Genomic DNA, 27,954 nt, shown 5'->3' on the forward strand with positions numbered 1-27,954 from the left:
TGGCACAACTTGTCACGCCCCCCCCTTCCTCCTCTTCTTCCTCCTCCTCCTCCTCCTCCTCCTGCTGCTGCTGCTACGGCCGGGGCTGGGGGCGGGCGGGGGCGGGCCGGCCGCGGTGCCCGCGCGCGCGTGTGGCGGGGGAGCCGCTGCTCCGCGCCCTGCCCGGGCATGGCTCAGCCCTCGGGATCCCGGCGGAGCCGGCGGACAGGAAGCTTTAAATTATTGTAATTGCCTCTCCGTGCGTGCGTGCGTGAGTGCAAAGCGGCGGCCGCCGCCGCGCCGCTGCCGGGGAGGCGCGCAGGGGCGAGCCGGGGCGCTGCGCTGCGGCCGCGGGGCGCGGGGGCACCGGCGGGCACCGGCACCGGGGGGCACCGGGGGAGGGGGGCAGCGAGACGCGGCTCTTCACATCTTTCTGCGAGGCACGTTCCTCGCTTCTGCCGGAGCAGGAGGGTGAGTCCGTGGAAGTGGCTGAAGGCTCTCGGTTCACTCGTTTCGGCTGCTTTCCCCTCAAAAGGAAAGGGGGTCAGGGGGAAAATGATCTCCCGGCCAGGGTGCGGAGCGCGGCCGCGCTCGCCCCCGCCGCCCCCCGGTCGGGCTGGCCCCGGCACTGGTGGTGGGAGCGAGCTCTGCCTTCTCAGAAAAGTTAAGGGACTTTATTCCAGCCCGACTGCGATCCTAGAATAACCGGAGCCGCTTGCCGGGAGGAACGTGATCGGCTTTTCCCTGGGGATGGCATGCTGCCTCAGCCCTGTACTTTGGTCAAGGGTAGAACCAATAGCAAGCTGTGGGATTTTGGGTAATAAGTGTGGGAATCTGCAAGAGGAGTAGGTCTAAGAGTGATTTGTTTTCTTACTGCTCATGAATAATGGCCTCTAGCTTTTTTTTTTTTTTTTAAACCAGCAGGCCAACGACATAGGCACGTGGGAGATTTGTAGGCGGTCAACATCGCGATCATCAACAACAACAACAATACAGTAGGGGCGTCCAGGAGGAGGGTGTCTGATGAGAACTGTTTTCTTTGAGAGGCTAGGATCGCACGCTGGTGCAGGTAGCTTTTGTTATCGTTGCTACCGCTTAACTCTTGTAAAAGGAAAGCCAGCAGTATCCTAAAATTAGAGAGGAAATGTTTTTGGGTTTTTTGGATACAGATGCATTTTGCTCAGTCTCTGTCAAGGAATGGAATATTAGCTTTGGTTCGAATTAAAAAAGGAAGTTTGATTCCAGCTGTGGAACTGTAAGATAATGTATCCTGGCGTTTCTCCTCCCAATTTAAACACAGCTAGTTGTCTGCAGCCTTGCTGAAGTGAACCACTCAGACTAAAAAGCAACTTCTTAAACATGAGGAGCTAGTACAAAGTTCTTCATGAAAATATTTTATCACCTGAAGCTTACCTGAGAACAGCTACTTGTATCTGCTGCTGTTTTTATATCCTCTTAATCCTTCCCAGCACTGGGAAATACATTATTGCCTCAGAAACGAATTCTTCATCCTGCAAAATACACTATTGACAACTATTAAACTGGGATTGCAAGGGGAGGGTTTTTTTTTTTTTTTTCTAGCTATAATATCTGGCAAGGTTATAGCCAGCTTTGTTTTACGAGGCTTCTCCAGCTGAAGAGGGAAGGCTGGCATCGATGTTTTCCATTTTGCGAACGGGTAGCATGTCTATTCTGACATGATTTGAACACGAGAACCCAATAAACACATGGCCATTATGCATGGAAATCTTGCAGCAGGGCTTTCTGGTTGAACTTAAACTGTTTTGGTTGAGAGTTACGCTATAAGGAGTACAAGACTTGAAAGCTGCAAGTGTCTTATGTAAACAGATGGACATTTGAGAAGTATTGACTGTTTCGAGTTAATTCAGTTAACATGTGGGTGCACATGTATTTAATTTAGCCTAGTCTAAGTTTTTGTAAGAGATGGAAGCTAATACATGCTTTTTAGAAAGAAAATAAAAGCTTGTGAATTTTGTCTATACATGTTGGAGCTCCAGCTGTAGAGGTTCTTAGGGACTGTGATCGTCCTGTTGTCGTGATCTCGTAGTACCAGGTGAGAGTTAACAGAGAGCTTACTGTTTTTCACTTAAGTATGCAGGTAGCTTGCTAATGAATTTTGAAATGCTAAGGTACCCTTCTGAGGTCTCTGTGCTGAGAAAATATAAAAGTGTTTAAACGTACGTCTTGCTGCGCCTTTATCTTACGTGCTGCTTGCCAAAACCAGTTAGGTTGAGCAATATCACAAAACTGTCAGATATATTGTTTACAATGGGATAGTTCCTCAGTGTTCAGGATGAAGAAACAGCAGTTTTCTGTTACTCATCGTAAAAACGTACCGCTGTGTTCCAAGAAGGTTTGTAAGTGGCGTAGCTAACTATCGCTGCATAAAGCATAGGAGGAGATTGAGACTTGGCACCTCTGACAGTGCTGCTGTAATGCAACGTGTATACAGGAGCTTTGTTTCTGCCTGCAGTTCGTACTTACCCTGATATAAAACACTGTGATGTTGGCATATGGATACACCAAAAAATAGAGCGTTTGTTGAAAAATAAGAATTCCGGCATTTAGGAGAAAGTAAATGAACAGTCCTTCTAAAAATACAACAGTATGCTAAAATATTGCCAAAGCACTGCTGTGACGCTGTTGTAAGCTGTCATATTTTTTGACCATTATAAATAGATTAGTATTATTATAAGGATTTTTTTCCTATTAGCAAAGAAGCTTTTTTCCCCGTTTTCTACATAAGGATCCTTGCACGTCCCCTGAACGGGCAGAGCCGTGCTCGCACTGAAGGCGGCAGGAGCGTTGCTGGTGAGGAAGTGGGCAACTGGGCCCTACACCCTGGGAGTGGCCCTTGTAAAGCCTTGAAGTCTCCTGTACTGTAAACTCGTTTTTTAATAATCTGTTTTGCTTATATTATCCATTTCTTCAAGACATTAGAGATGGTCCAATTCATCACTCATGATATATTATTATGTAGTCAAGGTCAGATCCGAATTTGGTTTGGACAGCATATGAATTGAAGCCTGAAACAAGAATGGGCTCCTCTTTGGTGGCACTGAGGTGTTGGGGGCTTTTGCGAGTTTTCTTCCTTTTTCATGGTGTGCTCAGACCCGATTAGGAAAATTTCCTTTCAGATTTGTGACAAAACTGTAGGACTAGGGGAATTCGAAGCCAGACCTGTTTCCCTTTGTGGAATTTAGTAACAGATAAGAACATTCAGGTCAAGACCAAAACACTGGATTCACATCCTACTGCTAGTTATGCTACAGTTACACCACCTTTGGGCGTTCTGTGGAGAGCGGAGGCTACAGGTAAAGTGGATTTCCGATGACCTGTGTGCAGTCTCTTAAAGCCGCTCGAGTCCATGTGCTGCTTGCTCCACTGATGGACATCCTAGATAAGTGTAAGACGATCATTCTTGCAGTACCTTTCCCTATGTCTCCGGCCTCTTCAGCCACGTGGTGAACACACACAGGCACGGGCACATACACAGTACATTCTGTATATGTAAAGTGCATTATCTGAACAAGTTTTTGTTGCTTACAGAGCACACATCCTTTCTAGTTGCACACATTTCTAGGTGAGGAGACCATATGCTTCGTGGCAGCTTGAGGAGGGTCTCCTGTAATATTTCTGACAGCTTTATTTTCTGTCTTCTCCAGCCTCTCTCTTTTCCTTTGAGCTGCAAGCGTAGATTGAAACTCAGGTAATACATAAGAGGATCCTTTAATATTGGCTATTTTCAGAGGCACAAAGGACAATTACTTTCTCTTCCTACTAACCTCCTGCTGGCTTACTAGCTGCTTGGGAGGCTGGTGATTTTAAGAATGCCACTTTACCCAGTGCATCAAATACGGAGCAAATCTTTGCTCACCAAGATCCCAGTTCCTACACCCCGTGGTAACACCAAAAATTGAACTTGAGTGGCCCAGAGCGCCAGCTCCTACTGTGATGACTCATACAACCATCAGCACTTTTTAGAGTTAAATTTGATCCATTGGCCCTGAGCAGTGCTGACAATTGCCAGCTAAAAGACCCTTCAGTGGATTGTCCTTTAACAGAAGCCTTCCCTGTCCCCCCCCATTTCCTGTTGTTCTTTCAAATAAAAAGAAATCCTGGTGACAAAGCTAAAGTGTTTTCTGTGATTATTGTTTAAAGAAAGAGTATTTACCTATATTTCAAGGAAATTAATTGCCTGAAAATTGCAGGTCAAAGTTATTTTATAAGGATAGTATTCTTCACTACTGCAAAATCTCCTCAAGAAAAAAAATCTTACACTATTTAAATGCTACATTTATGTATGAGTATTTGATCCTTTGAATGGTTATAGTTAAAATACATGGGAGAGTCTGTACTGTATTAATACTGTACTAGTCTGATAAAGGACACTGAACACTTAAATCTGTCTTTTTTGTTTGTGAGCATGTCCTGAGAGAAACTGAGCAGGCTCAACTGACCAGTGCAATTTGATGACATTTTGTACCTTCTGCGAGGAGCATAGTTTTACAGAACACAATCCAAATAAAACCACATCCTGTAGAGGAATGATTTCCATTGTATTCTCCTGGTCCCTGGCAGGGTGGTCCGGGTTTTACTTGAAATGAGTCTAAAAGGTCTTGGGAAAGCCGACGTCTTCTTCAGTAGGCTTAGCTTTGCTACATAGGGTTCTTGCGTTTGCTAGTCAAAGCCTAGGGAGATGCTTAAGGTATACTGGAGTATTAGTAAAATTGTATTTAAGGTCCTGCTCTTAGTGGCAGTGATGTTAATGTATTTAATTTAATTTAAAACAAGATTTTCAGCACTGGCTTTTGGATTAGGCAGGGTAGAAGGTTGGCTAGTACAGCAAAGAACTGGTGGGATAGGGTGAAGTTGTCTGCGCATAGCTGGGCAGTAAGGGCTCCTCCTGCTCTAAGAAGTTGCTTTGCCCGTGTTTTTGAGGAGAGGGGACAAAATTCAGTTAAGCTTGCTCTGCTCAGAAGCATTGAGCTGGCTCTGAAACAGATGTAAACATGGTTTGCAGTATCCTCAGTTTCTGTAGGGGGTGAGTGAATACAACAGGTTTAAATTCGACTGACTGCCATGCTGTGTTTTGTAGCAGTCAGTCTAAAGACAGGTTTAATTAAACTGATTCAATTTCTAAACTAGGATTATGGAGTCTACCTGTTACACTGCTATAAAATCCTTGTGTATGACTAAGCTTTCAGTGTAATGAAAAGGGCTGGGGGACACAGTTGTAATCCTCAGCTAACCAATTAAATATTTACTTAATAAGGATCTAAAAGTTAATTTTACGGTCCTTTTTAAAAAAAGAAAGCAAAACACCTGTTATATGGCTAAGTCAGTGCCTTTGGTCAGTGAATGGAAGAGTTGCTTTTCTGAGCTGGGAACACCATTTTAATGTCACAACTGACCTTCTAGCGGGAGATTAGTCCTAAGGGACCAGATTTATGCTGAGAAAAAATCAGAAACCATTAGAGAAGAGAAGAAAATTAGAAAATGAATGGTTTTCAAGTGATTTCAGATCAGACTGAATTAAAGGCAGATGCTGTATTAAAGAATTCTTTACAAACACAGAGAAAATACCTATTCTGTAACAGTGATTCATCCACCAAATCACACTGTGGTGGAGTCTCTCCTCCACTGACTCTGGAAGGAGCCTGGGGACATTGAGGTTCCCAGGCAAAGGCAGCCGTCCTGGCTCTTCATGTGCTGTCCTTATGTGTGCATCCAGTAACATACAACCGTGTTTTCACTGAAATGAGATTGCTCCTTAGGCCGTGGTATTAAAGATCATGCTTCTCACGCTAGAATATGGGCAAATGCATAAATAATAACAAGAAATGCAATATATGTGTCAATTACCCTTCCGTTTAATAATAAATTGAATGCATCTCCTACGAAGGGTATGCAAAATATATAAGAAGCATATGCAGTCACAGAAAAGTGAATGTGTTAATGCAATATTCTGCTTTATGAATTCAAATCTGGAAGAAGAGTGTGTTTAGCAGGAGATACTGTGCTCTTTGCTGTGCTTCCGATTGATTTTATATTTGTAATTGTATGCAGGTGGCCGCCAGAAGCAGGACAGTCTGATTCTGAGAAAACGGAATTATTTGTTCCGATTCCTGGGAATGCGAGTTTGTTTAGCGGCACCATGGTGCATTAAGTGCGTTGTGGTTGAGATTAACAAGTGTAGTACAATTAATTAGTTCAGGCTTGCAAGTCATGCATAGATTACTTGGTCAGTACACGCACACGTAGGGTGAGCTTTTTAGTTCTCGCTGAAACTTGTTGCTGAGATTGGTTTCGTGCCTCCTGCCAATAGTCAGACAAGACAGAGCTGGAGTAGAAATACTGAAATACTTGTCACTTCTGTAAAACAGTTTCCATATGAAACCTGAAATTATATAGGTTTATGAGGAATTCCTGTTATATGAGGCATTCCTATAAACAGGGTTGCTGTAGGTGAGTAGCAGTTTGCATGGGATGATGGAAGTTTTGCGACTGTAGAGGAATAATATTAGTTCTCATGAGAGATTACAAACGGGTAAATGCTGATGAATGTGTACAAATACGTATGTGTGAATTTAGTGCTTCAGAAAGGCAGTTGACAGTTCTGGAAACTAAAGGCCTCTCTCTGCCAGGAAAGTGCCGTAGAGGAAAGCAGCACCGTAAAAATGTGTGTGGGAGCATCCCCGGTGTGAGCTGGGGTGTGTTCTGCGGGCAGCCCCTCCCGGGGTGAGGAGGGGAGTCGGGTCTGCGCGCATTCGGGGCCTGCTCAGTAAAACACTTGGGGATGCGATTCTGTAAGCACGCGTGTGTAGTAGGTTACTAACACGTTTAAAATGCACTCTTGGGAACTTTACGTGGATGCTTACCTCCTCCCCCAGTCGCAAAATGGCATTAGACCAATATCTCGCTTTATATGAGACGTTATCTTTGAATGGTAGCAATATGTGTGTTTTTAAGAGCAGTAATGGGGGGGGAGGGAAGTAAGACAGAGTCTTGCGCCTTCTACTACATGTCCCGCTGTTCTTTTAATAACTAATGCATTGTGTTGGTACAGAAAGCGGTTCCTAGTGAGAAGTAACGAGCTGAAATGGGGTAGAAAATGGAGAAACCAAGAGGTTCTAATCCTTAAAGGTATATTGGACGTAAAGGTGTGGGTACAGCAGCGTGAATAGCGGCAGCAGTTCTATACCCAAGCCCCTCTGCAGTGCACAGAAATATAGCATAAAGAAGTAGCAGTAAGAGGCTACATGGAAGAAAAGTGCTGTTGCACAAGAGTGTAAAGTTTTAAGAATGACAGATTTTTCTTCTTGCTTTGCTTAGTTTTAAATTCTGTGGTTTTATGTATGAGAAAAAGGAAAGTATTTACTTGTATAACTATACAGCTTTATATAATTATTTTTATCTCAACACTGTACGTTTTGCTCCTTCTAAGCCTAAAGTGCTTAGAAATGTTTCTGTGTCTTCACTGTCCAGTTGTAACTAACTCAGAATATGGCATGTGAGTTGTAGAGGTGTGGTTTATGGCCCTGATTAAGAACAATATTTGAGTATAGGCTTAACTTTAGGAATGTGGCTTAGTTAATTTAAATTCAGCAAAACGTGAGTGTTTGCATAAGTGCAGTGTTCCGTTAGAAAAATGAGATTTCAATGCAGCCGAAGTCCCATTTTTGAAGGTAGTGCAGACAGCGCCCTGTTGACCTTCAGGGTGATTTAGGTGCCTAAGTCACTCTAATGAAGGGAAAAAAGAAAAAAGTTGGTTTCCTAAGTTACTTGTGTTGTTAAACATTGCTTGTCTGTCCTGAAAGCCTGCAGGGACTGTGATGAGTGTGAGAGGTGTCTTCCAGGAGCTCCAGAGACTGCAGGATTTACGTGGATTCCAGTTTTAAGGAATGATATCGAGGGCATTTTAAATGGTTAATAGTAGCAGAGATTGGCTTCTCCAAGTCCTTGTACAGTTTTGTTTTCTTTCATAGCACCAGGGATGTTGGTCAGGTTGGACCTCAAGTGGTCACCTGGTGAGTCCACCTGCATGGGGCAGGACTGGTGCTAGCAGCAGATCAGGTCAGCCATGGTTTTGCCTAGTTGAGGCTTGAAAACCTTCATGGATGGAGGTGCCAAAACCTATCTGTGCAGCTTTTGGTTTGTTTTAGCGTGTTGTCTTTCTCTGATTGTATTTCAGTTTGTGTTACGTTGCTGTTAAGTACATCTGTCTTCATTTTATCATACTTTCTGGTCTTTTTTTCCTGGTTGACACTAGGTCAACAATGTGAATGTATATAGGATCTTTGTTTATAGTTTACATCCAAAGGCTAGCTTTAACCTAGTGAAGCTGATCCTTCTTGGCTTTCTCTGTCGATACAGAGAGAGAGGCTTCTGTAGAAATTATTGCAGAGCAGGACCTTGCATATCACCATTGACTCTAATAGGGATGACCCATCTCACTAGACCAAAGTTGCCCGTGTGAGAGTGGAGCTTATGACATGGGAGGTAAGCGTTACGGTTTTATACCTGCTACCATCAGGGCAGGCTTTGCTATTTGTTTTAGTCTGTCGATGCTACACCCCTGAGGTGGTGAGCCTTTGGAAGCTATAGCCACTTGAGCATGCATCCGCATGGGATTTCCAAAATTGTGGAAAGAAGTTCAGCAGTCAGTGTTCACTGGTGTTTGATGGCTTGGGAACACAGCTGTTTCCAAATCCAGCTGTTTCAAAAAAAACCCCCAAAACCTTTCAAAAAATCTGAGTGAAACCTTGAGAGTTTTGCTATTAGTTTCCTTTATTTAGTGGGACAAGATTTTTTTTGCTGTTCAGAAAGTGTGGACTCTTTTCAGTGTCTTAATAGGTTTTGGTTCAGCCCCTTGTACGGTTTCCAGTGTAGAGCTTTTGTTTGTTTGTTACAGCTCCAGCTTTGGAGAGCAACGAGTGGGGTGTTTCTGTGAAGCTGTGGACTTCTTTTTATTGACTCAAACACGCAGTTTAAAGAAAATGGGGATGGAGGCGGGGGGCAAATGAAAGTATATTGTTTTTTATAAAGTATCACCTGCAAAGCGCTTTTAAATAATCCCCTATATAACCATGTATGTTTTTTTTTCACTTGAAAGACACTATCTCCTACTTCTAAACATTTGCACAGCAAAGTAATGCATTATTGCATTTTCATAAATAATTGAAAAGCAACTTAAAAGAAAGTAGGCCAACAGAAAAAAAAAAAAAAGAAAGTGTTGGTTTCAAATTTGAGAGAAGAAAAATATGTTTCCTTCTTGATAGCAACTCAGTTAAATGTTATTAAATCCCATTCTCCCACCCCGACATGACCAAAGACAAATCTGACAATTGACAGTTTCATTTAAAAGAGAGAGAAATGGGGAAAAAGGTTTTGGAACACCGAGTCTGGTTTGTTTTGTTTCTTCTTTTTTTTGAAATTTTTTTCCCCTTGGTGAAAAAGACAATTGTGACCCCTTATCAGTTTGCAAGTGGCTGAGGAGCAAATCTCTGGAGGTCTGCGTGTTGGCTTTTCAGCGCCGTTCTCCGTGCTGGGCTGTAATAATGCAAGCTATTTTAGAACTGTGCATACGTTAGTGTTCTGGCGCGGCATGATACAATAATGTGTGAAAAAGCATAAGATCACACCTTGGTGAAACTTGCAGATTTCCTGCATAATCCGACAGTGAGCTCTTGTCAGGTTTTGACTATATGTAAAGTGAGAATAAAGTTTCCAGAAGCAAAGCGCAAGCCTTGGATGCATTTTGAATGGCTGTGCAGGGATTTTGGCCCTGACGTGGTTATGAATGTGCCTGACTTCAAGCACTTTAGTCCCACCATAGCCAGCGGGCCTCCTTCAGTGCTTAAAATTTGGCACGTACTTTAAGCCCTTCACCGAATTGGAGCTTTATTTTTGCTAGTGGTGAGAAAGATCAAAGAGCCAGTGTAAATAATTTCTTAAAAAACAGTCAGTAATATGAACAGTTTTCATATAACATACAGTGCGGTGTATCTGGCGAGAGAACCAGGTGTCATCGATGGGAATGGTTTATGGCCACGGGTCTCTTCACTGGGATGCTGGCATGTTGGTCCTGAGCTGGTGTGGCTGAGAGAGGATGGGCAGGCTGGAAGCGAAAACTTAATCGGTTACAAATGCTCTCAGAATCACAGAATCACGTAATCACAGAATCAGAATCACAGGATCGTATAGGTTGGAAAAGACCTTTAAGATCATCAAGTCCAACCATAAACCTAACGCTACCAAGACCACCACTGCACCATATCCATAAGCACCTCATCCAAACGTCTTTTAAATACCTCCAGGGATGGTGACTCAACCACTTCCCTGGGCAGCCTGTTCCAATGCTTGATAACCCTTTCAGTGAAGAAAAATTTCCTAATATCCAGTCTAAACCTCCCCTGGTGCAACCTGAGGCCATTTCCTCTCATCCTATCACTCAATGCAAGATGAGGACCAGGGCCTTTATTCCAGCAGGGGCTTTGCGTGGGTTCTGGCTGTCGCTTTGTGCTGTACCAGAAGTTACAGGGAAGTTACAGGAATTGCTGGGTGAGGTTCTTGTGCTGGGCAGGAGGCCTGAGTGGCAGGTCCTATCGGTCCTTTCTGGCCTGGAGATCAAGAGATCAGTGATTGCCGGTATTAATGTGTTGCTACGTGGTGTTTTAACATCAGAGCGACTTGAAGAGTGGACCCCGTTCGGGTGAGCCCCCATGGGTGGAAGCTTCATGCAACTGATGTCCTCCAGAGGAAAAAATGTCAGCATGTGCATTCTCCCCTGCTTTCCTCCCAGATTTACTCCATCTCCTTTTATTTTTTATAACCAGTGTGGCTGTATTTTAAGTCACTGCCCACCATTTCCAAAATGTGTGATACATTTGTTAAGGATTTGGAATTTGGGATACTTTGATATAACTTTGTGTAGGTTTTATGGAAACACCTGACATGTATGTTTAGTTCCTAAACACCTTCTGTGCTTGATTTATCCTCACAGGTTGTCAAGGTATTCAGATGACCTGAAACTGAGGAAGTGAGAGGGAGCTCAGCTGGCAAAAGTCTGACATTGAGTCTGACTGCGGCTCAAATTTGTTTTGCAGAGTTGAGCCCAGGCTGCGTAGGCGGTGAAGAAAGCCTTCTTCACCTTCACCATTGTATCCAAAAAGCTCTGAGCGGCATAATTTTTTGCAGGTGATGAATAACCTAGTTAGGTCACGTTGTTTCAATTCAGTGACAGTTCTCTGAGAAGGCATGGTGGTAATTCATAATAGCATACTCATGTTCAGGCTCAATGGTGGGGATGCTCTGGTGGTTCTTTGGTGGGTTTTCTCAGCCAGAGAAACCACGCTGTCAGCCATCTACCATGGACCACCATGCACTAGTTGCTTCTTTACATTAGACGCTACTGTTTAATATGGAGGTTGGCTAATTTAATCAGCAGGTTGGCTTCTAGTGAAGCAGGCTCACAGCTTTTAACCTAGCTGGATATTTTCAAGGTCCTGTGGCAATTGTGATCACCAGAGACATGCAGATCTTGAGGTTAAATATGTGGAAGATGCTCATAAAGCAATGCCATTTTCTGTTGTCAGAGAATTTCCTTTTGCTTTGGTTGTCCTGACCGGTGTCTCTGAGGGTGTAAGGCCAGGCCTGTCTGCCTGGGGAGGTTTCTTGCATGGGTTGAAGGAGGGCTTTCTGGGCAGATGACAGAGTCATTTTGTTGACACAGAACAGTGTGCATCATTGTTTATGTTATTACTGTTTTACATTTTTTGTATTTGTAAGAAGAGCATATTGATGACTGCGTGTTAAAACTCTGTCTTTTAGTGGCTCGTTTTCTTTCCGAAAAAGGAATAAAGCTACATTCTTTCTAAGAAAAACCCAGAATTATATTGGAACAAGTACTAGTGCTGTGTTCATACATGATCAAATTCAGGAAGATTAGGGCACTGTGTATAAATTGCCTTCGTGTTCGTTGGGTTAGCAGCTGTCAAATAAGTGATTATAGATGTTGGCAAAGCTTTTCTTTCCATAATCGCTGTGAAACTGGGATGGAAATGTAACAGATGCCATTTAATATGGACCAGCACCTAAGTTCTGTTTCTGGGTCTGGCTCTTTATTGCCTCGTGGCCAAAGTTTCTTAGCATCTTTTTTGCTTTAATTCCTCTCTACTTATAAATGGAGATAATACTGCTCTCTCACTTTACAGGAGATTTCTGAGGCTGTTTGTTAAATTGTTTGAGATCCTTTGATGAAAGATATGAAATATATGCAATAGCATTAATGATAAGATTAAACAGAATAATTCTGTTGAGATTGAGGAAAATTATTGCTCCTAGATGAGCTGTGCTTTGCTGGGCAGTGTTAACCTTCTGCAGGAAATAATTTGGTCCGAGATTGTGTTGGGGTTTCATTTCCTGGGATTTTTTTAATTTGTTATCTGACAAGGCTTTTGGATACCAGGCAGTACACTTGAAGTCCTGTTGAAGAGCAAATGAAGCGTTGTGATGCTATTTTTTGCAGCATAGGAGTCTATGGTGACTCATTTAGTGTTCGTAATGCCTGTGACAGATTAAAAAAAATCAAATCACTTACTCCCAGTGAGACAGATACACTCAGCCAGACCCTATTTGAGAATTATTTGCTGCACTGTTAAGACCAAAGTACGCATCTTCCCCCTCCCCCCGAAAGAATCCAGCTTATCGTGAAATGTTTATCAGAGCCATATAAACATTTCTCAACTGCTGAATTTTGAAGGGAAATTCTTTCGGTCTAACTTATGTATTGCAAGCAAAACTCTTCACAGATTTAGAAAAAATATATAATTAGCTTGGTTACAGCCCTAATTATTACCAAGCATGCCAGCATCTGGCAAGGGTACGGCGATCTGGGAATTCACTGCTTGAAGCCATGGAACAAAGTGTTCTGATCCGACCCCAGGCAGCGAGTCCAGGACTTGAACTGGAATCTTCAGGAGCAGAGAAGTCTTAAGTGTCTGGAAAATTGGCCTGTTGAGTCACCACACAGGCACTAAAACAAAACTAATTTTAAGCAGGTCAGAGTTCAGTGATTCCCTCTGGAATCTAATTTTTTTTTCCCTTAAAAAAAAAAGTCTCATGTTTTAAGTGAAAAGGGTCAAAGTTGATGCACTGCTACAATTTTTGAATGCTTTCCCTTAAGAACAGCCACCCAGGCTAGGATTAGCATGAAGGGCTGCTAGGCTGGCACTTCAGTGTCTGGGTTAAAAATATTTTAAAGCAGTAAATGCAGTCAGAACGGAGAGTGAGATCCCTGGGAGCCTTCCTATTCAAAAATGTGCGAGCTCAGGGCAGCAACTGCAATGTAATTTAGGGCAGTATATGCTTCATAGCTTTGGAGAATATTGCCTCTTGTTAATGTTACATTGGAGGGCAGTGGGATAGTAGTAATTTTAGAAAGGTGGTATTCCTGTTTGTTTTACATTGGAAACTTCGGAATAAATAAAAAGAAGCATCAATTGAGGACGAAATGTAACTGCCGAAAACCAGCAATGAATCCACCTCTGAGCAGACTATAGAATCGACAGGGGAAAGTGGGTATAGAAACATTTTCGTAGGAATGCAGCTGCAAAAGGAACTTAGCAGACAAAGGCAAAATCAGGTACGTACTTCAAAAGGCATGTGGGCAAACTTTTGTCTGAGAGCCCAGTGAGGAGCCTGCTCACATTAAATTACAAAATGTTTGGGGGGATCGAATGACAAAAAGCTTGTATTGCTTTTCCATTGCTGAGGAAGTGGGGCTGTCTATAAGCAGGGATGATTCAAATAGCTGTTTTAAAAAAAAACGCTTGCAAGAGTGAGGGAGATTTTTAATTCCCATTCCTGTATTAAGATGATTTCCTTCTTTTTCCCTTTGGATCTTGCAGAGTTCGCTTTACATTTGCAAGTGAAAAGGATGGGGTCTAGGCTACCTAGGGAAGCTTGAATCTGAACTCTGTTTGTGTCAGGCATTGTGAGCTTGGTGATCTCTGTTTATCTCTTAGGAAATAGTCATGCTTGCACAACAGGGCAAATGCAATGCGCAGATGTCAGAACAGCTAAAACAAAGGGCTGTCTAGGAAAAGCCATGCCAAACCTAAGGGCTAGAGCAGAGAAGTCGCAGCTAGGACTTCTGCCTTCTTTTCTTCGCCGTGCCTCTGCGTGGCTGTAGGCAAATCTCTAGGCCAAATGGAAAGCTCTTTATGCTTGGTAGTGAGTTGTAGCGCATGCAAACTGTACTGTTGATAGGAGGCTGTTTGTGGCAATGGTTGCCCACGTACGTGTGCAAGGGTTTGTGCTCTGGTCATCGGTGCAATAGTCAGACTGGTCTGCAAAATAATACCTGTTCCATGGGACTTCCCCTTTGATGCGTTGTGATTGCTAAGTATGTGGCTTCTGGAGTGAAGGCGCTATAAAGGTTAAAATCTATTAGGAGAACCTCAGTCTGCCTTGCTAGTACGCAAAGTTATTGGAATACTTCTCCTTTGGATTCCCGCAGGTATACAATGCACGGGGATTTGAATGGGAGGATGTGTGAGGCTCTGAGATCCAATTTGTCTTCCAGGTTATGGCAAGGCTCAATTTTTCTCAGGCTTAACAAGTAGCGACCACAGTTTACTAAAATATTTATTTAAATTTAGGGAAAACTTACTGACATGCCGTTGCTTTTGCATTTAAGATCACAGTTTATAGCCCTTTGAAGTCTGCATGTTTGAAGGGAAAAGAAGTGCTTAGGATAAGCTGAACTTGAATTAAATCGTGTAGGCAGATAACAGATTGAATTTGCGGTATGGCTCGTTTTGCTAAGGAAGTAAGTCAAGCAATGAGTAATGCTGGGCCAACTTGTATCACAACAGGAGGTGGTGTAGCTTTAGTGCAAGGTAGTGTGGATCACTGAATCTGAATTATGGACCAGTTCTCCTAACTTCAGGGATGATGGTTCTGAAGAAAAAAAGTTCATTTATGATTTGTATAACTTTATGATTCACAATTGTAAAGCTGGGATAAATCACACAGATTTCCAGCCCTGATACTTTCATTTGCAGTGATTTGAAACTTGAAAACTACAAATTGTTTGAAGGTTTGGAGTTTTTTTTTTCTTTTTAAATGATTTATTTCTTCTTACTAATAGGTGACCCAGTGTAAACTTTGCAATAAGGAGGAATTTTAGGGAGCTAAGAGGCAGAATGTGTTTTGGGTAGTTTCCAAATATAGTACTGATTTTTTTGTTTGATCTCTGCATTAGTAATTCCACAGTTGTCCTTCTATCCAGCCCCTTTTAAATCTTCTCTTAGCGCAAGAGGGTTGCAGCATGTGCATGCTGTGCTGATCCTTTTTGTTTAACTGGCAATGCTTTTGCACTCAAACTAGCTATCAGAATACGATGGGTCAACAGGATCGTTCTCTTTATCATGAAGCACACCTGAAATATCTGCTTAGGTAGCGCTTGTGATTTCTCGGCAAATATTCAACCCAGTGGGGAGCTGCAGGACTCACCTCCATCTCCCAAGGGTTAACAGTAACCTATAATAATAATCTTGTGGCACAAAAATGCTTCTTTTTATGCATTACCTATTTCCAGAGGCCTAATTTAGGTTTTGTATCAAAATGGATATCACAAACGCTTGAGCTTCCTGCTGAGAAGGAAAGTGCTACCGAGAGACTTCGTTCTCTGTTATTCTCATGGTGTCCGGGAGGGGTGAGAAGGCAAGGAAACAATTGCTGATATCTGTAGCAGTAAGTATAAATAGTAGCAGGATGGGTTGCAAAGGTAGAATAGTTTGACAGTATTGTTCCTGTGAACGCCTGGCCTTTGCTCTTGGTTAGAATATATATATGTGTGTGTGTGTGTGTAAATATATGTGTCTTTGTATACACGGCAAATGTACACATCAAGAAGAAAAAAAATAGTTATATTTTGTAACTGCATAAAAATTTCACCTGTCGTTAAAAGAAAAGATTATTGTCATGGAGTAAAATGAGATTGTGTCTTCTTGCCTAAACACACAGACAGCTACGCTCAAAGATCGGCACGCCTGTGTCCCTGCTCTCTCTGTGTATGTTTCATGCCAGATTCTGCTGTAGATCCAGTTGAACTGTTTTCATCAGTTACGTTCCTCAAGGATCTGTTTGTTGAATGTTTTCACGTACAAAAAATCATGTTTGGATTTTTTGTTGCTGTTGTTGTAAGAAGTAGAAACAAGGAAAAGAAAAGCTGGATTTTGAAAAAGAAAATTTTTTTTGAGATCAGAAATGCTTACTGAACACCCAGATACTTTCTTCCCCCCTAGTATTGATTTTCCATTGGAAGTGCATGTGGGAGGAGATGGAAGATTTCAACAAGACCTAAAAAATACTCGTGTTTCTGAATTTCCTGGCAGTTGCTTTCCCCCCGTCCTGCTCTTTTGTACAAAACTTGGTTATATCAAATTTGTGCCGGACCTGTCCTCCTCCTCCTGCCCATGCAGATGCCCTCAGGGGTGGAGGAGCCCTTGCCTTGCAGCCTGCCTCCTGCCCAGCCCGCGGGCACATGCCCCCTTCTCCTCTCCCCAACCCCTGCTTTGGGTGGGAGGGCAGTTCCTGTTGGGGAAGCCGTTGTCTTTGCTTGGTCTCTGGAAATAAAGGGTTCCTGGCGTTCCCCGTTGCTCTAGTCTGGCAGGTTCAGGTGCTGAAATGTGGATGTGGTGAAGAGTGCTCACCTGGTCTGCCAGCTCCAGTGAGTGTAGGCACAATATTTTACCCGTGAGGTCAAACGAGGCATAGCGGTGGGGTCTGGTGGGGAGAGGGCAAGAGTCCTGCCCAGTCCCTGATGCAGGTCTGCCTCGGCGTGCTGGCCGGTCAGGAGGCCAGCCATGCTGGATGTACGGTGAGCGTGCTTGGGGCTGTATGTGGATGTGTGTGCAGGCTTACGTGCTGTGGGAATAGGCAGGGCAGAGCCAGGTTGGGTCTGGTGAGATTTATTCAGTTGGTTTCAGCCCTGCACATGTCAGGTTGTATTGGCTTTGGCCCGCAGTCACCTGGCTGAGCATAAAAGGGTCCTTAAGCAGACTGGCATTCGCCGTCCCAAGTGTAGTGGATGAGTGCATGGCGGAGAGCATGGAGAGCAGGAGCTGCGGCCCCGCTCTGCTGCTGAAGTGCTCTGGCGTGCTGGGTAAGTCTCTTGACCTTTTGTTCCTCAGTTTTCTTGTGTTTAAGGACGTACAGACTTACCATCACACATGGGTGTTGCAAGAATTAATTAATTACCATTTGTACGGTTTTGAAGACTTATAACCCTAAATAAACAAGAACTTAATCAGTTATTTTTCTTCGTATTTATACTATAGGAAAAATCTACTAATTTAGTTCCAAGCACATGACACACAAAAACTATCTTCACACTTCTAAGTGGAGCTGGGGCTCGATGCCAACAGTTTTTTTTCCTAGTGAATATGGTATACTTGTACACTCAGATAGAATGGTACAACCTTACAGTTTCACTCAGGAGGTGGAAATTTTTTTCTTACTCTGTTTTTGTACTTACAAGCTGTAAATACCAGGCGCTTCTCTTTGGTCAGATTCTTTGTCCTCACGACTGCACCCATTGCCAATGTCCTTTAGCATGTCAGCTTACTTCTCTGGAGTAGCTCTGACTAACTAGTGAACTATATGTCTTTTTTTCCCATATGTTCTGCTGTAATAATAATACATTAATTAGTGCACAAGAATCTGGGAATTAGGGAAGGAGAATGGAAACAGAATATAATAGGGATGTTTGTCACCTCTTGTCCTCTTGCCTCTGTGTGTGGAGAAGCCCCTTAGTATATTGCTTTGGGAAGGAGGAGTGACTCGTGACCCACACCTGATGCAGCACTACAGAAATGCCATACAGTGCCCTGGTTTAATGTGGAACATCTAGGCACAGTGGGGTGAAGGAAGTCAGACTTCGTGACTGTCTCTGCATTTGCTGTCATAAGGGAGTTAAATCAGAGCTAAGGGTTTTTTCTTTTGTGTTTTAATTTCCTTTGTTTTAAGAAAGTATTTTTTTAAATGAAGTGGGGGAGGAGGGTAATATACCCCTCGCATGCTTTGGGATCTGAGGCTCCTGTGGACCCCATAGGATGTCAATGGACTCATTAAGATTTAGCCAAGTTTTATGCATTATTCATAATATACATTCGCAGCATGCACCCTAAAGACTGTCTCCTGTGAATGCTTAGTCAGAATCATTTGCATTCTGTATTATGGATCCATAATATAGAATACATTTAGCTACATTTTGCGTATTATCCTTTATACATGTTTCCAGCCTTTACTGTTCTGGCATATGCAGCAAATGTGTTTAAACAATAGCATGCAGTTGTGTTTTGTTGCTCCATAAAAACTAATGCATAATAAGGACCCTGATGAAAATTAATTATTGCATAAGAGCAGTGGACAAGCTTTTTCCTCTTTTTAGCTTCAGTGACATTTTAAATTCACTTTTCTAACATGTTTAAGAAGTACTTTAAATTCTGGGCTGATATTTTGTAAATTTTTTGTTTCAAATACACACAAAAATCATTTTTGATGTGGAAGGTTGGCAGGTGAGGAAACATCAAATTGAAGCTGAGATGCTTAATAACCATAAGAGTCGTTTGCTGTGAGTTTACTCTAATCCTATGAATGTTATTTCTGCTGTACATGACAAGACGAAAGAGTCAACAAAACACCACATCAGAAAATTAATTCTCTTCCTGTCATCCGAAGCGTTGAAGCTCCTCTGTTCTCTCTTTTCCTTGGCTGCCATTACATCATGGTGATTGGTCTCATCTCAGCTTTGCCACTGATCCACAGAGTGGCCCAGGCATGTTCCTTAGCACGCCTCTGCCTTAGTTTCCCCATCTGTTACAGGGAAATAGCAGAAATGGCGCTCCTTGAAATTCTCTATAGTAGCTGTCTACTTAGATCTACCCCTTCATACCCTGTCACTGCCAATAAAGAACACTCCTGTGGGAAATACTGCTCTTACGAGAAAACGGGATTTCTTTTGGGGCCAAATTGCAGTAGAGTGAAGTCGGGGAGGTATGAGGTTTATCTTCCTTGTGCAGAATCCGTTAAGGAATCATTTTAATGAAGTGTCTTCCAATTAGGGGATCATAAAAATATTTCTAGTTGCCAGTCCCTGTGCATGAAAACACCAGACAGGCAAAATCCAGGATCTTGTGGCACCTTTTGGAGATCCGTTTCCTTTGGGGAGCAGCCCCCATATATCTTCAGGGTGACGTAGGGAATGTCAGCCTTTCATGCCTTTCCTTTTTCAGGGAAGCGCTACAAGGTTGTACAGGTTACAGAAAAGCTGTTAGTATAGTGATGTTCTTGTCTAAGGAGCCTGGCTCACGGTGGGCAACAGCGGTTCCTTGAGCCTAAATATGCACAGCATAGATGAAGGATATCAAGTGACTTACTATGTCAAGTTTTTTGCAAATATTGTAATACTTGTTGAAAAGCCAAGGCTTATCAAAATACTTTAAAAAAAAGTCTTGATACCATGTAAGATTGAAATGTTTTTTCCCATCATGGGCTTAACACAGGAGAATGTTTTGGCAAAGTACAGTCGGCAGGCAAATATATATAAAATGAGTATAAAACGAGTTCAAAATCCTAAGGATTATTTATATTTATTTTTTGCCACTAGTTCTTCAAGTTTACCTTTAGGCAGCATTCGTACATACATGCCCTGAAGATACAATAGAGAGTTAGGAAGGATTTTGCTGTGGCTAAGCAAAGTGGAAACGTGCTGTCCTTTGGTCCAAAACTGACTGTCGAGCTCTCAGTAGAGTAAGGTCTAAAAGATAAACATTTTATGGCTTTTCTGTTCAAAAGAGATGACCAGTTTTTCATCAGAATTTTTCACAAGTGACTTGAGAATTGTAAATTTGTTTATAAATACATGTATTTTGCAGCATGCCATTGCTGTTACATGTTCCTTTTCCTTACATAGCAATTGACAGTTCATGATGTTTGAGTCTGACGCAGAGAAGCAAAATACTTCTTTTTTCTTTTATATAAGATGTAGTGCAGTGGAGTCCTCATCTATGCGTAGTGTAGTAATAGTCTGTGTAGAGTGTAGTAATGTAAAGTAAGAGCAATCATTGTAGAGGGAGTATTGGCTTTGAGAGCAAACATTATTGGATGCATTGCACGGTGGCTTTATGTCCCGTGGAGCAAAGCTACCTTTCCGTCTTAGTTGCTTGTGCTACTGCTGCATACATGGGACGGGGCAGGAAGGAAAGACAGCAGGTATGATGCTGAGATCCAGGCTTCCCCTCAGCTTTGTGCTGAAGTTTTTTCTTGTTATCTCCCTTGAATCTTGAGCTTTCCTTCCTTGTTCTCTCCTGTTCCCTCTCCTCCCCAGCTCTTGCTGCAGCCCCGGCACTTCCCTGCTGCACCCTTTCCTCCTTGCTGTACCCTGAAAGCTCCAGCATAAAACCCAAACTAATATATGCATCAAAGATCATTAGCTTGGCCTCTGCCGCATGCTTACAGCACTTACATTATTGGTCCACCTCACTAGTTGGACATCAGCATCTGAGACCAGTGAGAACGCATTTTTTCCCCTTGCAAATCAACAGAACAGGAACATAAACAACGCTCAAAAAACCAAGATGTCAAAATGCCCCTTTCAGGTTCATGAATATGCTATATATAAGCCTAACTTCGGAGATTTTCTTTTATTCTCATGAATACCATTTACATTTGAGCAAATGCAAATTCATTTCCACTTTTGATACTCTGGAAGCTGCTTCGGGCAAGTGAGTAGAACGTGCCCTTTAGTCCATCCTAGTTCAGGCCCCAGAGCTGTGTGTACGACACCTGGATCTCCAGAGCATTCGGCGGTTCTGCTCCGTCTGTTTTTCTTTTCAGCAATCTGAATTCATATTGTAAAATGTGCAGTAGTGCAATGAGCAGGGGTTTTGTTAGTGTTATTAGGCTTGTGATGTGGAAAATAAAGAACTAACTTCCTACTGTTTAGTGAAATTTCTAGGAAATTCCTAGCAGTTTTATTTAATATTTGCAATAGGTAGCTTTATCTTTCTAAATGATTTTAAACAGTCTTTCTTCAATGAACAGCTGTTTAAATAGGAACTAGGGTACATAGAAAATGAGCATTGTACATTAGCTAGACTCACAAGGGACAGTAAAAGGAGAGTTTTCTTTTTCTGTACTGATCTCTGTACTTCCATGGTAGTATCTGGCCTAACAGAGCACCTCTGTACCAGGTTTCAGTTCAAGATTCCTCAGGTACTGTTACCATTATTAATTACACTATAGAAGCAGTGGTTTGAATGGATAGATTTTAAAGGGGTTTCGCTGGGTTGCCTACTGTATTGTTACTCCATTTTACAGATGGGAAGGCTGTGGGTTTTTACTTCTGACTCCGTTCATCAGAGGAAAGCCAGACTTTACAGTTTAGCTGATACTGTTGTACGCTTTGTTCTCTTGGCATTCTCTCTGCCCTTTGTCCAAAATCATTTGCATAGTATTTCTGTCCATCCATAGTGTTAAAAAGTCTACTATCAGAACCCTCATGCATCGTGGGGTTTTAAAAGTAATAGATTCTGATTTCCTTTTTATTAGCCTTGATTCTCAGCCTTTATAGTTCAGGGTCTTTAACTTTAGACCAGTAAAATTCAGCGCTTTAGAAAAAAGGAGCTGAGATTTTCATATGATCACAAGTGTTGAGGCTTTAAGGAAAGCACCAGCTATACCAAGACAATAGAAAAAGTTCATGGGTATTTGCAACCCTGGAACTTCCTGGAATACATGATTAAAAGGGGCCACAAAGACTCTGAGGTTGTGTGTTCCTCCCACACGGAAAATCTTTCACCTTGTGGTGCTTCATGGGGTGCATAATATCCAAAGAAAAAAGGTGAGACTGTGCCTCTTATATCCCTGTTCTCCATACAGTAGAGTTGGGAGCAGAGGAATACTGAGAACAATGAACTGCATTTAGTGAAGATAACACCATCAGATTGTTCTTTCTGCGTAGGTAAAATGATCAGAGGAATAATTTTCCCCAAAACTTAATTGAAGGAGAGGTGCAAATTTGCACAGATTTCTGTACTGGGCATTGCTCAGCCGCTTTGACAGACTCAGAAGACCTGTGCCTTTGAAAGGAGTATTCCTCATCCGTGCTCTAAATCTGGCCCCTTCCACTGGTCTTTGCTTCGTTGCTGGTATCATCAGGAGGGCAGGGAGCAGAGACGCTACTTTCCTGTTTCCTTCCTTAAAAGAGCCGCAGAAACCAGCGGTGCTCAGCCAGCAGGACTCTTAACCTCCCCGTGTGGACAAGGCATCGTCTATATTATGGGTTTTGTTACCTGTCTAAAATACTCAAGTCTCTGATATGACTCTGTTCAGAAATAGTTTTCTCTGCTGTTTTTCTGTTACACATTCTCTGCACATACAAGTTTCTCCTAGGAATAACACCAAAATTCCCCCCACCCCTTTTCTGGTGATTACTGGTAAAGCTTGAAGTCATGTTGGGGCTTGCTGTCCTTGCCAGGCTGTTCCTTCACCTCTGTTGCATCTCATCCTCAGCCCAATTAGCAAGATGTACAGTACCCTGCCTGTTATTTGTTCCCAAGTTTGAAAACTTAAACTTGCTTTTCACCATTTTCTCACTTTTGCCAGTTTTGCAACAGTGGTACTGCTCTGATCTTACTGATTTGTCTTAGCACTGAAACCATTTTGTAGTGACAGATGAAAAAGCAAAGGCAAGAGTTTAGAGCTATATTCATTCATCTCTGTGTTATTTTAATGCTAAATCTCAATGATAAATACTGTTATATTACTGCTGATTGAAACGTCCAAGAAAAAGAGTCCTGTTTTGAAGTTCAGACTATTTTACTGAGTAGAGGGGATGAGAGCCCTGTTGAAAAGGGTAAAAGCTGAGGAGCCTGGTAGGTATGTCCATTTTAAATGTGTGCCATGTGTGCTGAGGGTGAATTGGTTCACACAGAATATTTGCAGTCAAGTCAAAAATAGAACTCATAACTTGCATGCTTGTGCTTCCTCAGTCCAATCCCTTCAGAAACAAATCTCCATGTTACTTAAAAAGAGCAGAACTGAAACATGACCACTGGAGTTTGCATCGATTTTCTGGTGATCTAGAGTGAGAAAGAGGAGGAAGGTCAGGGACAAAAATTGGGATGATATATTGGGAGGTTTATGCAGATGTTATGAGTGCTGTACCTGCCCTGCTGCGTAGTACTTGGGTCTTCATGGGTGTCAGTCCAGCATCTCCTTAAAGTACTGGATTAATACAAGTATTCCGAAACTAGTGCTAGTACAGTGATGATGTATTACTCTAGTTCAACCAGGACTAGGGATTATATGTAGTAAATAAACTGTGGACAACTGCAGTCTTGGTTGCAGCTGGCTTGTTTCCTAAATATTAATACTAATACTACACTGAAAAAGTAAAACAATTTAAAAGAACTGGTTGGAAAATCTGTACAGGTGTAAAAGTTAAGCATATGGCAGAGCGGAGATTGCCAATGAAAATGACAGGTGATTAACATTCATTAAAACTTTCAATTAACACCTTGAAAAATTCCATAAAATAATACTGCATGTAAATAATGTGTGATCTCTCCAAGCATTCTTCTACCTGTTTTTAAGGGAAGGGAAGAGAGAGAGAGAAGAGGGGAAGTGTATTCCAAAAGTACTTACTACAAAGATCTTTTTAGCCCTTGGTTTGTTTTGGAGTTTCATGGTCTAGTGATGAATAAATCAAGTTTGAGCTGTCAGTATGGGAAAAGATTTGGCCTGGATAAAAGTTAGTCCTTTATGTTCCCAAAGATGAGCAAAGATTTTCTTACCCATATTTTTATTGTGAGCATGAGAGAGAACCCGCGAGAAACTGCAGGGCAATGTGGAAGATGCTCTGGTCAGTTAGCTAATTACAGAGATTAGTACATGACAGTGGTTGCAGTCCTGCCCGTGTCATTCCACATTGCTCTCAGCTTCAGCGGGACCTCCCCACGTTATGGAGAATTCTAAGTCTGTGCCTTTTCTTGTTGGTGCATACACAGGAACTAAGGAAGAAAGACTTGTCTCATCTAAGTAAGCTTTGTGACAGTAAATTAAAAAGTCAACGTTAAGAACTGACTTAGATGTCAGTTCTTAACACAGCTGTTAATTATACTGAAAAAAGCTTCCAAAATCAGGCATGCCCTGGCTGCTTTGACCTAAAGCATTGTGTTTCTGGAGGGAAAGAAGTGTCTTGGTCTTGTAAAAGCAGGTGTGTGGTTTAAACAATGCAAGTAAATTCATGTGAATATTACCTATGGATTTTTTGACCCTTGGGATCGGACTTGTTTGTTTCAGAAAGCATCCATTGGCACTGGCACTTGCAATCTTTTTTCTGTTTTTCATTACTGAGCACTTCAGTGGTCCTGGCTAGACTCAAGTGCTGCAGAGCTTTGGGGTTCAGGGGATCCAGACTTCAGGCTTAATTTCCTCTACTCCACTCCTGTTGGAAGTTCTTGCATTCGTTCCTTCATCATCTTTATCTCCTCTTCATAATCGGGTCCAATCAAGGCACGAGTGTGGCATTTTAAAATGTAAACGCCCCTTTTCCTTCCTTCTTAAAATGCTATTTCATAGGTTTAGAGTGTGTATCTATATGTTGTCATGTTTTCACACTGTTAGTGTCTTAGAGCTACCATTTGTTTGAGGTAGCTGAGGACTCATGAAGAGGATGTGATAGCTAGTAAAAAATACTACAAAATAGCTTCATTTGTAAAGCTCTGCCTTTGGGGCTGTGGGAGGGATGGAGGGATAAATAAGAAGTCCTCTATCTAAAATACCAATTAAAATGCTTAGTATCTACTTGGGCCACTATTTTATACATGTGGTTAAGAACTATTTTTTCCTGTTTTAAACTTGGCTGTCACTGTGTTCCTCTTACCACCACCTGTAATTATTGACTAGACTTTGCCATATCAAGAGTGCAGCTCCTTCCCCACCCCAGTGCATCTGCACTCCAGCGTGGGCTGTACCAGGCAGAGAGGCCTGGCCTTGACACCAGCTTTGTGGGTCGGCGTAGGTCCATTATGCTTAGGGCTAACGCCCTCTGCATTGAACTAGCCACCTCCGTACTGCAGAGCTCTGGGCCTGTAATTTTTCATGGTCCTTGTGGTGTCCCTGGGATGGTTTTGTGGCACGTTTTGAATTCTGGCAATTCGAAATGGCAGAAATACTGAGCAGATAGCATGGCAGAGTGGTGGTGGTGGGTGATTTTTCTATAACACACCATTGGGTTGTGTGTTTCGTGTTCTGGGTTCTTAGTTTGTGGGCGTTAGAGGATGAGAGGTCTGCCAGAAAGGTTGAAGGAGCCAAATTTGGCATTACATATAGACATACTCCTTGTGTAGCATGCATGCGGGGATGAACTCTCCTGTCAGGCTGTTCCCCCTTGGAGGGTCCTCACAGTTTGTTCCAGAAGGGAGTGAGGGAGAAAAACAGCTTGTTTTGCAGCGTGGATGATCGGGGCACCTCAGTACAGGAGTAAAATAGGAAGTGAACTAAATAAACTGTGTGCACACACCCACCCTTCCAGTTGAATGCTAAATGAGAAAGCTGGGTTGGAGAGACAGCATCGATTTAAGCATTCTTGCAAAGGGCTTTGACCTCTCCATTTGGTCTTGGGGACCCCCTCCCTGAAATAGCATGCAGATGATGGGGTACAGTTAAATAAAACTATAATTAGAAGCAACAGGAGGGAAAAGAAAAATCTGTCAGTCTGCTATCTTTTTGCATTTGACTGCTCTTGGATTGCTATTTTCAAAAGTGATCCACAGTGGCATCTCTTGGCTTCCAGGAAGGCAATGGGAATTTTATAGCTGACGTCAATGGGAGCAGAATGAGACTGATGTTAAGTGCTTTTTTTATAACCCCGTCCCTAGTGTACAGTCAGTTTCATTGTTTTCCCTGATATTTTTGTGGGTGTTACATAGATCAAGAAGGAGAAAATAGTACTTAAGAAAGACAAGTTGTGATTGTGAAACCACAAAACTGTCAGAGAGGCTCTGGGGGGCAGCTGTGGGGCTTGGGACTGCTGTTAATTAATGTTACAGATTTGACTAGATTTCAGTATGACACTATTACTTGGAGCACCTTTCCTTCCTGGAGGACATAATCAGTAAAGTCCACCCTCTCTGACACAAGAAAATCCAGAGCAGTTCTACTGGTGAGCTCACGATTTGCTGCAAATGAGAAGAGTTTGGCCCTTTGGATTCCAGTTTGTGTTGTCCACCTGAAGCCTGACACCCTTCATAAGTTCATGTGTTTGGCATGGGATGTAGAAAGAACATGTATTTTCCTACAGCATTGTGACAGGCTGATCTGTGGTGAGACCTTTACACCGTGATGTCTACTCTCCCTTGATCCGTGTCTGACATTCAGCAACATGAATGGCCGATACATGTGTGTGTAGAAGGGCTATTTAGACCTAAGACTTGCTTATCCTAGCACTGAAGCTAATCTCTTTGACGCTGCTAAGGTCAAGGTTGAAAGATGACTCCAAAGAGCAAAGAAAGGGAAGACAGGTTTGAAAATGGATACAGGGAGAACACACAAAATGTGCCGCTGTAAATGCTGATTTGTAATCGCTCCCTTCCCCTCTTGCCATCCTTTCTTCTTTCCCTGTCGCAGGTTATTCATTAAGTATTTATTGAAATACATGGTAAAAAGAATTTGTTTAACAGTTGAAGTGCTAATTTTAACAGTATTTTGGATTAGGGAATAGGTGGTGGATTTAAATTTGGAGAATTCATATTCAGACAGATGCCTGAGGGTGGGGGCAGAAGTTACCTCTGCAAACTTCTTGCGCCTGACAGTACGTTTTCTCACATACTGCAATAGAGTGGTGTTCTTGTGGTATGTGGGGAAAAAATTGTGGTACGTGGGACAAAAAACTGATTAGGCCGATCAGCCTTTGCCCCATCTCCAGGGGATTGCTTTTTAGGTCAATCAGGAGAAATCTGTGTGGAATGTAATGGCATTTGTTGAGCAATCAAAAACTTACCCTTGAGCCTACAAACTGCTCTTGTGGTATTTAACAGGATGAAAAAAAAAAAGATAACCTAGGTTGCTTTTCCCCCTCTCTTTAAGCAAGGAATAATAGATGTTTGGCAGTGGCAGGAATCTGTCATATTGTAGTTATGTTACTGTTTTTAATTGAGCGGTTTAAAAATCGTGTGAGGGATAGTCTTAGTACAGATAAGTTAGCAGATGCAGTAAGCCTATTTTTCAGTAGTCATGTACCATTATACGTAATACAGTATTTTTTGAAATTATAAATGCAGTGTAACATATGGGAAGAAGCCAAGCCTTGCACTGAAAGTATCGATTTCATTGATCTATGTTATGTATATTTCTTTGGGTTATATTCTTTTAACCATACCAGCCGAAACAAACTCTCTCTTTGCCTCAGTTTCTTCTTCTAGTAGAAAGAAATAATAAGGTTTCTGTGTGTAGGTTTATCACCTTTATATCTCCTCTGAAAACCTTACATGAAAAGAGCACTAAAATTATGATTAAGTGCAGTAGATTTGTAAAAGTGGACTCTTTAAGATAGCATTTAAGTGTGTAAGATGAGATAACTTCCTGCTCCAGAGCTCATTTAATCATACCTATGAACTCCTGACATAAGAAGAGTGGCAGAAGTCTGACTGCTGTAGTGCGAAGATGGCAGTCATTTCAAACCTCTGCAGCCCCTCAGATGAGTGTTTCTGTCTACCTGTGGTGGGTTTTTCTTCAAAGTGAAACGTGTTCATTAAAGCCCCTGTCATACAAATTGCTTTGCAAGAGGAGGACCTTTACCCGTGCTCTCATAGCGGCGTGGAAGTCGATGAGGCTTTGCATACAGTGGTCTACACATATGTCTGGCAGGACTTTGGCCTA

At 42.3% G+C, this 27,954-nt stretch overlaps 1 protein-coding gene across 24 annotated transcripts in view; it reads left to right on the forward strand.

Moving 5' to 3' along the window:
* SOX5 (SRY-box transcription factor 5) overlaps positions 1–27,954 on the forward strand; it is a 723,931-nt gene that overhangs the window by 69,644 nt on the left and 626,333 nt on the right. For 2 of the 24 annotated variants that reach the window (XM_075506146.1, XM_075506217.1), the window contains exon 1: positions 394–450. The exons of 18 other annotated variants lie outside the window; for them this stretch is intronic. The gene's annotated coding sequence lies outside the window, so the exon portion shown is untranslated. Of the gene's footprint in view, positions 1–109; positions 225–393; positions 451–13,228; positions 13,646–27,954 lie in introns of those variants that run through there. 4 more of the 24 variants (XM_075506084.1, XM_075506130.1, XM_075506109.1 and 1 more) reach the window with 3 other exon arrangements.

The sequence above is a fragment of the Mycteria americana genome, chromosome 1, assembly GCF_035582795.1.
Source record: "Mycteria americana isolate JAX WOST 10 ecotype Jacksonville Zoo and Gardens chromosome 1, USCA_MyAme_1.0, whole genome shotgun sequence".
In the NCBI taxonomy this organism is placed as follows: domain Eukaryota; kingdom Metazoa; phylum Chordata; class Aves; order Ciconiiformes; family Ciconiidae; genus Mycteria; species Mycteria americana.